At 43.2% G+C, this 11,470-nt stretch overlaps 1 protein-coding gene across 1 annotated transcript in view; it reads right to left on the bottom strand.

Annotated features, from left to right (window-relative positions):
- Positions 1 to 9,236, bottom strand: part of LOC141109843 (nesprin-2-like) — a 33,827-nt gene extending 24,591 nt beyond the window's left edge. Inside the window, exons 1-2 of the mRNA XM_073601104.1 lie at positions 9,198 to 9,236; positions 807 to 954 (exon numbers count right to left, since the gene is read on the bottom strand). The gene's annotated coding sequence lies outside the window, so the exon portion shown is untranslated. The remainder of the gene's footprint in view (positions 1 to 806; positions 955 to 9,197) is intronic.
- Positions 9,237 to 11,470: the final 2,234 nt, after the last annotated feature.

Raw genomic sequence — 11,470 nt, 5'->3', positions numbered from 1 at the left:
CCTGGTAAAGCTGGGAGTTTAAAATGCCAATGCGAATGCGCACCTGCATTGGGCTGGAGATATCAATATTCTCCCTGTCTGGACATTGGTCAAAAAGACAGGAAGTGAAAAGCTCTCCAATGGAGGCAGCAGTAACTACCTTGCAGATCAGGGAGGCCAGTGTTAAATCAGAAATCTTGATCTGCATACAGTACTTGATCTAGGTCAGCGGCCCAGGAAGAACTGAAGCCACTGGGTTAGCATGAAGGCTAGGCAGCTAAAGTTTTCATAAGGAGAGGTCAACAATGACAACAGGCTACAGCACACCTGAGTTTTAATTGAAATAAATGACAATGCATGAAAAACACATTGCAATATTCTTGGTTCACAATAGCATGCTGTTTCATGCACATCTATTGATTTCAATAGGAAATGCATATGCCTTAAAACAGAGGTGTGAATCCAGCCCCAGTCTCCAATGAAATTGCTAGTAGCTTCCAGGCTTTACAACTGTGCCACCTGCTGATAATATTTAATATTGCACATATAAAAGTTCATTTTCAGCTCCACTATGTTTGTAGTCAGACTTCTGTTGGATGAACAATGTAAACAATAGCTGTACCATCATCCTATTATAGCTGTGGGATGGGGGAAAGGCAAACCGAAAAGCAACCTCTCTCCTAAGCAACTCACTGAACTTCCACGCTACTGAAAGTAATGGCCATTTTGGCATGGCAACTAAAAGACGATGTGCACACTAATGACAACTCTACATAATAATTACAAGGGGAAACACTAGCTTGAATTTAGACTGAACACATGTTTACCTGGAGATCCTGATACACTGAACCTATACTGGAGACAATGAACTTTTCCATCTCTTTGACTGGACTCTGCAGGTTTGATTCACACAGAACAGACACGTCTTGCTCAATAGGCAGAAGCACATTTATCGTAATCAACAGAGACTATATCCTGGCCAAAAACAATGTGATAATAAAGCGTTAAACCATTGTGCAAGATGAAAATGAAACCCTACAAAAATATGATACATTGATGACATTTCTTTCATACAGTTCTAATATTTTACGTGAAAGCCTTTTCAGAACACAATATAAAGGGGGACTCTGTTGCTGCTCCAGCTCTGTAAATGCATTTTCTTCTTTGTAATGCAAGAATACCTTACAGTTAACCTTCTCTGACTCCTTTGAGGTTTGACAAATTGTGGCTTAACCTTGGATTGTAGAAAGGGTTCTTTACTGTTAGAGCAGTTAAATGTGGCATTCCCTCCCCAGGAATTGGTGTTAGCTGGAGTGTCGACAACCTCCAAAAACATTTAAAGGTCTTCCTCAGGAAACAGAACATAAGGGCCAAGGAAATTACTACAGAATAAAAATCACACAAATGCGTTCACACACACACAGGTTGAACTGGAATGTATTTTTTTCAACCTTATGACTAAGTAATATTATCTAAACTTCGTATCAAAGTATTAGTTTGAACTGCAACCAAGAATAGAATTTACAGAGAACAAAGTCGAACAGAGAAATAAAATTAGCAGCTAGCTGACCACTTATCTCAGTGTTATATTAAGATTCTGGAGTAGATGGTTTTTCAAATTTAGAAGTACACTACACTGAGGGGTGGCTTCTGAGTCATTGACCCTGCTGGGCACTTTATCTGAGAACATGGGACCAAGCCCAGGCACTACACTTACAGTGCCTTAAAAAAGTATTCATACCCCTTGAAATTTTGCACATTTTGTCATGTTACAACCAAAAACATAAACGTATTTTATTGGGATTTTATGTGACAGACCAACATAAAGTGGCACATAATTGTGAAGTGGAAGGAAAATGATAAATGGTTTTCAAATTTTTTACAAATAAATATGTGAAAAGTGTGGCGTGCATTTGTATTCAGCCCCATTTACTCTGATACCCCTAACTAAAATCTAGTGGAATCAATTGCCTTTAGAAGTCACCAAATTAGTAAACCTGTGTATAATTTAATCTCAGTATAAATACAGCTGTTCTGTGAAGCCCTCAGAGGTTTGTTAGAGCACCTTTGTGAGCAAACAGCATCATGAAGGCCAAGGAACACAGACAGATCAGAGATAAAGTTGTAGAGAAGTTTAAAGCAGGGTTAGGCATTAAAAAAAAAAATCCCAAGCTTTGAACATCTCACGGAGCACTGTTCAATCCATCATCAGAAAATCGAAACAACTGCAAATCTACCAAGACACGGCCGTCCACCTAAACAGACAGGCCGGGCAAGGAGAGCATTCATCAGAGAAGCAGCCAAGAGGCCCATTGTAACTCTGGAGGAGCTGCAGAGATCCACAGCTCAGGTGGGAGAATCTGTCCACAGGACAACTATTAGTCGTGCACTCCACAAATCTGGCCTTTATGGAAGAGTGGCAGGAAGAAGACCATTGTTGAAAGAAAGCCATAAGAAGTCCAATTTGAAGTTAGCGAGAAGCCATGTGGTGGACACAGCAAACATATGGAAGAAGGTGCCTTGGTCAGATGAGACCAAATTTGAGCAAAACACTGTGTGGCGTAAAACTAACACTGCACATCACCTGAACACACCCATCCCCAACGTGAAACATGGTCGTGGCAGCATCATGTTGTGGGGATGCTTTTCCTCATCAGGGAAGCTGGTCAGAGTTGATGGGAAGATGGATGGAGCCAAATACAGGGCAATCTTAGAAGAAAACCTGTTAGAGTCTGTAAAGACTTGAGACTGGGGCGGAGGTTCACCTTCCAGCAGGACACTGACCCTAAACATACAGCCAGCGCTACAATGGAATGGTTTAGATCAACGCATATTCATTTGTTAGAATAGCCAGTCAAAGTCCAGACCTAAATCCAATTGAGAATCTGTGGCAAGACTTGAAAATTGCTGTTCACAGACACTCTCCATCCAATCTGACAGAGCTTGAGCTATTTTGCAAAGAAGAATGGGCAAAAAGGTCACTCTCTAGATGTGCAAAGCTGGTAGAGACATCCCCAAAAAGACTTGCAGCTGTAATTGCAGCGATAGGTGGTTCTACAAATTATTGACTCAGGCTGAATACAAATGTACGCCATACTTTTCACGTATTTGTAAAAAACTTTGAAAACCATTTATCATTTTCCTTCCACTTCACAATTATGTGCCACTTTGTGTTGGTCTATCACATAAAATCCCAATAAAATACATTTGCGTTCTTGGTTGTAAAACAACAAAATGTGGAAAATTTCAAGGGGGTATGAATACTTTTTCAAGGCACTGTATACCCAAATGATGTGTGTGTGTCCGAGGTGTCATGTCCATTGGGTTAGTTTTCTTGTCTTTTATCACGTATGCTTACATCAAGTCAGCCATACAGTAATCAATGCACATAGAGCTAGGGTTACAGTAAAAATACGCAGGCAAAACACAATACACTATTTAAACAGTTATGTAGTTAAACATAAAACAAACCCCATAAAGCTTTAAAATTGAAGCAGGAGCTGCTTTTTTTTAATTAATTTATTTTATTTTTTATATCATCCTGCTTCTGTGTGCCCTAGACGATAAACTGGCCATTACAGTCTATGTAGTTCCAATTAGCACTGAACACTCAGATCAACAACATACAGAAAGTTTACTACCAGCTAAGGGAATGTTGTAATCTAAAAGGAGATTACAGGTACTGCTGTAGTCAGAAAGAGTAAATGCACATTACCTGACACTTCGTGTATAAAAAAAATCACCATGCAGATTAGACATGTGCAATTCGTTTTGTTCCGAATTTTGACAAATTCGTTAATTCGGAAATATCTGAACGAAAACCCGTTTAGCGAATTTTTCCGAATATTCGTAAATTAGAAAATTTGTAAATTTGTACATTCGTAAATTCGTACATTAGTAAATTTGTAAATCTGAAATAATAATTAACTAATAACAAACTTCACCCCGACGCATAAGATTTCTTTAGCAACTAGGACTCAAGAAAAAGGATTTAAACTGTTGACGAGATGGTACAGATGCCCTGCGACTATACAACGCTTCAACCCCTCTTTGCCAGATGCCTGCTGGCGATGCTTGTCCCCTAGAGGGTCCATGCTTCACATTTGGTGGACTTGCCCTCCTATTTGGAAATTCTGGCAAAGGGTCTTTGATTTGTACTGCAGGCTGATGGCGACCTCAATTAAGCCCACACCAGAGGTGGCCCTCTTATCTATGATCCCGGGCCCCCTCAAGATGATTAAAGATATACTGCATCACTTTCTTGCAGCAGCTGGGGCGGTGATTCCTCGTCATTGGAGAAAAGCGAACATACCTTCCCTGGGGGCTTGGGCTGTTGAGGTGGATCAGATAAGAGACCTGGAACGTCTGTTGGCCTAGGAAACCGGGAAGGAGGAACAGGTCACCATCACATGGACCTCATGGTCAATGTTTCGTCACTCCGAAGACTTCACTATATGGGCTGAAGATGACCCAACCTCATCTACCAGAGAACCATGCTGGAGCGATCTTTTAACTCCCTATCCCCCCCTTTTTCATTGCAACCTCTCTTTTCTTCCCCTAAATGCTCTCCTTCCCACCTTGAACTAAACATCCGAGCATCTGAACTGAGGCCACATGCTCAGTTTGGATCCGTGAGTTAGATCTATGCCCTGAGACAGTGAGGGATCCCTACAGCATATCATCCCACTTAGAACGGTCTACAGTATATCTTAGCTCTGCGTAAGATTAGAATGGAATTTTATGTTGGAACCCGTCCACTTATTATTGTTTGCTCTTCTACGCAGTATGCTACTATATTGTTTTGCAAAACTATTCCACCAGGAATACTAAAGCTAAAATACCTTAGAATACGCATAGCTCATAAAGGTTTTCCTCACTGCCTTATGTAAGATACATGTTTATAACATACTGTAACATGTTTATTTCACTTGTTCTTCTTTCACCACCCAATAAAATAAGATTGAAAAGACGACCATGGTCGGTACATAATTCTAGTTGCTATTATAGACAATGTTACTTACACAATAGCCAACATTTACGCTCCTAACAAGCATCAACAAAAATTCATCCGTAAGCTGTTGAGAAAGGTACAGAAAATACAGAAAGGGCATATTATCTGCGGATATTTTAATGCCCCGATGGATCCTAATGTAGATACTACTAAAAAAGACCGCACAAATAGATTGAGTCTTGGTAATATTTTCGCTGAGGAAGATTTATACGATCCATGGAGGTGTTTGCATACTACTGGAAAAGACTACTCATTTTTCTCTAATGTACATAAAACGTTTTCCAGAATTGATTTCCTGACGCATCATGGCAGCACACATATTGGGTTGTGACTCCGCCTCCACAACCTGATAGGACTGGTTAGCTATAAATTTTGAAGAGGAGTCCACCGTTGTATTCTCTTGTTTTTCCTCACCTGGATGGTTGGACCGGTAAAAGCTTGGAACCCCTTACTGCTTCGCCCCAGCTAGGTTCAACCTCTCCTAGTTGGAAGCCCTGACTGTACAGTCTCTAAATGAGCTTTATGCAGGGAACCCCACTCTGATGGTCTCAGGGGTATGTAAAAGCATCTATACTTTACAAGCCTTAAATAGGTTTTTGTTACATTTGCAGCAGTCTCCAGTTCTTACCCATTTCTGTCATCTAGCACACGTTTTCCTTGCTTGAACTCCCCTGTGTATATATTAACTTGTGTTTATGTTTTTGGCATGCTTGGCTCGCTGGACGCTGTAGTCCCTCGGCACTGCCATTCCCATCATGTCGCCGGGTCAGGATTCAGTGGCGCACAGGAACTGACACAGGCGGCAACCTCTCCTCTCGCCAGTTTCCAAGATGGCGTCGGACGCCGCAAATGACTACTGCGCATGTGTGACGTCAGAGCCGCCGCGGCGGCGGCCTATTTAAAAGACGAAAATTTCTGTCTTTCAGCTCCTATGAAGGTAGAAGCTTTCCTACCACACCGGTTCTGCTCCTCACATTGCTGCCTTGCTGCCCCAGTTTTATTTCTGCCACTGGTAAGTCTTATTACCCTTCCTCTTTCCAGCACTGCATATCTAGCCTTTGCACCTCTTGCTGAAAGACCTCTTCCTTTCAGGTACACTCTATCTCCTTCCATGGAGGCCGCTGCTCCAGCAGACCATCCACGAACTACAAGGTAAGGGGGCATACATTGGATAAAGTAGTGAAGAGGAGAAAAAGAGCCTTGCCACTAATGCTATCTCATCCTGGTAGCTCTGGCAGATCATCAAGGTCATCGCACTCTAATCGTGAAGACCATCAAGTCACTCCCATTCCAGAAGAAGTCAGTCAAGAACCTCCTCCCATCACCACAGAGATGTGGCTTCATCCCACCAGTCTCACGATGACCAACGTACCCGTCCTGCGGCCAATGCCTGCTGGGTCTGCGGAGCATTAGCTCTGCCTAGCAAATTAGTCTGCCAAACCTGTTTGAACGAAGCAACCTGTGATAAAGAATTGGATGCAAGGGAATCATCCAGCATAATAAGAGAGTCAGTGAAAGAAACCATTATGCAAGTGGCGGCTTCTGAACCAGACAACCTACAATGGCCTCAACTTCTTATATACCGCAAGATCAAGAGGATTCTCCAGAAGAAGACGAAATTCTAATGCCCACTTCATGTGTCTGAGCGTCCTGGGCTCAATGTCTTCCACCTTCCTAATGGTCCAGTGGTCCCAGTGGAATTCAAGGATCTTCCAAAACTCATTCCTGTCACAATGGAACAGGTCATCAATGAACCAGCGAATAGTCATCAATCAGACTGTGAAAAAATCTGCATGGTGGTGGACACGAGTCAGCAATCTAACACGCTGTCGACCCATAGTCCCTCCATTACCAGAAATAGTCATGACAGATGCCAGCCTTCTAGGATGGGGAGCACATTACCGACATCAGGGAGCACAGGGACGTTGGTCCTTTCGCCCACAGGGCATAGTCTCAAACATCCTGGAGTTCAGGGCCACCTGGCAGGCCCTCCTAACATTCGGGCCTTTCCTCGCAGAAAGGAACATTCTCTTGCGTATGGACAACACGGTGGCGGTGAACTACATCCACAGACAAGGAGGCACCAGGAGCAGGACGCTTATGGAAGAAGTTCGTCCCATACTCGAGTGGGCTCAAGTTCACCTGGCGGACTTGAAGGCGCTCTATGTTCCGGGAATACAGAACCAACTAGCGGACGACTTGAGCAGGATATTTATATCGAACAATGAGTGGTCCCTCAGTCCTCAAGCCTTCGCTCTCCTTACTCACAGATGGGGAACTCCCGACATAGATCTGGCGGCAACTCCAAACAACAAATGTCCCCGATTCCTAGCGAGGGCCGACTACCCTACAGCAGCAGGGATCGACTGCCTTCACCACCCATGGAAGTTTCACCTGGGGTAGATTTTTCCTCCAATTCCCCAAATAGCCAGATTTCTGACCAGACAGAGGAATTCGACATCCATGGTCATAGCAGTGTTGCCATTCTGGCCGAGGAGACATTGGCTCGCGACCGTATTACAGTTGAACACAGACGAACTGCCTCCGATCCCGGTGAGCTCGGATTTGCTCTCGCAGGTTTGATTCCTACACCCATCACCAGAACGTTTACACCCAATGGCCTGGAGGTAAAGGGAAAGGCTGCTGGATCAAGGCTGTTCACTTTGAGTAGTGACCACGCTACAACAGGCCAGGAAAAGGTCAACAAACAGCACATATAACAGGATCTGGGAGAGATTCACTGCTTTTGCTCAGCAACAGTCTTGTGATCCACTCTCTCCGTCAGTCTCTCAAATTCTAGAATTCTTGCAACTAGGCCTAGAAAGGGGTCTAAGTTCGAGCACTCTCAAGGTACAAGTCTCGGCCCTGTCCGCAATGATGGGAACCAGATGGGCATTAAACCCTCTCATAACTCAATTCCTAAAGGCATGCCTGAAGATAAGGCCACCCAGGAAACCAATCTTTCCAACCTGGGACTTATCCATTGTTCTAGAAGCCCTGTCAAAAGAACCATTCTTTCCTCTTGAACCGGTATCCTTATGGGATCTAACGCTAAAACTTTCATTTCTGATCGCAATAATGTCGGCCAAGAGAGTTTCAGAACTGCAAGCTCTGTTAAAGAGCCGCATCTAATCTTTTACCCGGATAGAGTCGTCCTCAGACCCTCAGAACAGTTTATACCCAAGGTGGCATCTACCTTCCACTTTAACTCTGAAATCAATCTTCCAGTCTTCCTCACTAATGAGGGGGATCCACACCCCTTGGACGTGAAATCTGTTATTTCTTCCTACCTAGAAGCTACTAAACTGTTCAGGAAGATGGAAAACCTGCTAGTTCTTCCACATGGGCCAAAAAAAGGGCAAGCAGCCTCCCCAAGAACAATAGCGGCTTGGCTAATTAAAACCATCAAAAGAACTTACCTTATACAATCACTCCCAATACCGGATGGACTGAAGGCTCACTCGACCAGGGCAGTAGCCACCTCCTGGGCAGCGTACTGTAGAGTGTCATCAGAAACTATTTGCAAGGCAGCAACTTGGTCTTCAAGAACCACGTTCATGTCACACTACAGAATAGTTCCAGCTCAATTAACTACGACTGAGTTCAGGAGATCAATCAAATTAACTATACCTTGTACCTGAGTAAATAAAATCTTCTGAAAGCACCCACCCATGTAGCGAGTTATTTCCCAATGTGTGTGCTGCCATAATGCGTCAAAAAATTGTATACTTACCTTCCGTAATTTTCCTTTCCTGACGAATCCCATGGCAGCACACAGAATCCCACCCTTCTAAGGTGATAGTTACTGAGAATACAACAGTGGACTCCTCTTCAAAATTTATAGCTAACCAGTCCTATCAGGTTGTGGAGGCGGAGTCACAACCCAATGTGTGTACTGCCATGGGATGCGTCAGGAAAGGAAAATTACGGAAGGCAAGTATACAATTTTCCGTTTTCTTCATTGCAGACAAAATGCTCTTACAAAAAATTTCAGAAGCACAAATTCATAATATCACTTGGTCGGACCATTCACTAATCACTTTATCTTACGACAGGCTAACAAGGCCTAATGTCAACCCTTTGGAAGAATAATACATTTCTATTCTCTCAAGAGAGATACGTGTCTGCAGTGAAGAACAAATTGACAGAATTCTTTGATTTGAATGATAATGGCTCTACATCCACTACAAATCTGTGGTGTACTCACAAAGCCTTTATTAGGGGTATCCTTATCCAGATGGCATCTAGGGATAAAAGAGAAAGGCTAAAATTTGTTAATACCCTTTTACCCTTTTAAAAGATACATCTAGTCTTGAAAAAGAACAATCTCCAGATAATTCTAACTTATTACAAAAACTCAACAAAAGGAATGAGCTTAGGACAACTTTATTAACTAACCATGACAAATACCTCAAACGACTGAAAATTAATTTTTACTCCCAAAATAATAGGGCAGGCAAATTGATGGCCTCTGTACTACGTCACCGCCAAAGAACACAAAAATTGATAGACTAATTCATCATAAATCTGGGAAAGCATTAATAAACCCACAAGAAATAGCAGATGCTTTCTCAGATTATTATGGAGATTTATACAACTTAAAAAATGACAAGGATACCATCCAACCAACATTAAAAGACATTACAGTATTCTTAGACAAAGTGAACTTACCCAAAATCGACTCTAATACACTTGACACACTAAATCAACCCTTATCGTTAATGGAAACCCAGAAAGTTATAAAAGACCTTCTGCTGCATAATTTGCCAGGTAATGATGGTATAGCCAACGAATATTACAAAACATTCATTAATATTTTAGCTCCGCACTTAACAAACCTGTTTAATTTCATAGCTGCAGCCAAATGTTGCCCGAAAGAACTATTAGAAGCGGTAATAATTACTCACCCGAAATCTGACAAAGACTTGACATCATCCCACTGTCATATGACAACCGCCCGCCCACCGTCATATGACAGTGGGACGAGGCAGCTCTCGTTCTGGGCAGACGTCATACGACATGACCGCCTTCCTGAGCCACTAGGGGGTGCATGCCCGTCGCGTCGCTGGGGACCCGAGGCGCGTGCCTGGCGGCTGCGTTGTCCGCCGAGCACCCGCGATTGCCGGGTAACAGAGCAGGACCGTGGATCTGTGTATGTAAACACACAGATCCAGGTCCTGTCAGAGGAGAGGAGACCGATGGTGTGTCCCTTGTACATAGGGATACCGATCGGTCACCTCCCCCAATCAGTCCCCTCCCCCATAGTTAGAATCACCTCCCTAGGACACACATTTAACCCCTCGATCACCCCCCTAGTGTTAACCTCTTCCCTGCCAGTCACATTAATGCCCCGTACACACGGTCGGATTTTCCGATGGAAAATGTCCGATCGGAGCGTGTTGTCGGAAAATCCGACCGTGTGTGGGCGCCATCGGACATTTTCCATCGGATTTTCCGACACACAAAGTTGGAGAGCAGGAGATAAAATTTTCCGACAACAAAATCTGATCGCGTCAATTCCGACCGTGTGTGGCCTGTTCCGACGCACAAAGGGCCACGCATGCTCAGAAGAAATCCCGACACGGGACAGCTCGTTCTGGTAAACTTAGCGTTCGCAATGGATACAGCACTTCCGTCACGCTGCAATGTTAAAAATGGTTTAATACAGCGCACTCTCTTCTTCTTTATAATGTGACAAGAATTAAGTAGTTATGATGCTCATATTCACACACACTTCTCACAAACTTCTTTCGTTACTATTTATCGGGATTCCCTCAATATATTTTGATTTCTCACATCTGACAACATATTTTTGTATATTTTTTTTTTTGCCTTTAATGTAGAATCTTTTTTTGTGTTTCTTTTTTTTTTGGTGATTTTGATTTGTACTCCCGAAAATGTTTGTGTGTTTTTTGTGACAAGTTCCCACAACACCATTGATATGTTGTTCTATTTAATCTGTAGGAGATTGTTTCGTGTTGTTGTCCCTTGTTGATTTCACATTTTATGTTAGAAATGTACCTGAATCGTCACCAACAAACTGTCCTTTTTGGATGAAAACACACACAGGAGAGTAGAATTTACCTAAAAAAATTTTATTAAGGGGTCACAACTATAAAAAAACAAAGAGGGAGGCAACGCTGGAGAAACTGCAGAAGTGGGCGAAGCCTTGGACCCCCAGGGCAGACATCAATTATTTAAAAGCAAAATTGGTGGCCTGAGGAGTCCATATCTAAGGGAGGGCAGTGTGGTCCAGAAGTCCCAGAGATCCGGAAAGCAGCAGATGACATCTGTGTCCCCAGGCTGTGGTCATACGAGAGACTGCATCTTCTGTCAGACCAGACTGAACCCAGGGTCATCACTCTCTGGTCTTCTTTCCACGCCTCCTTCCACGTGGTGGCTCTGGTGGTGGAGTTGTGGCAGCAGGAGTAGGAGGAGGATCGTCGATCTCAATGACATCCGTCTTGGGTGTCAGTTCCC

This window comes from Aquarana catesbeiana, linkage group LG10 (genome assembly GCF_042186555.1).
Source record: "Aquarana catesbeiana isolate 2022-GZ linkage group LG10, ASM4218655v1, whole genome shotgun sequence".
In the NCBI taxonomy this organism is placed as follows: domain Eukaryota; kingdom Metazoa; phylum Chordata; class Amphibia; order Anura; family Ranidae; genus Aquarana; species Aquarana catesbeiana.
The sequence above is the reverse complement of the archived record's forward strand: the minus strand, read 5'-3'. Positions and strand labels throughout refer to the sequence as shown.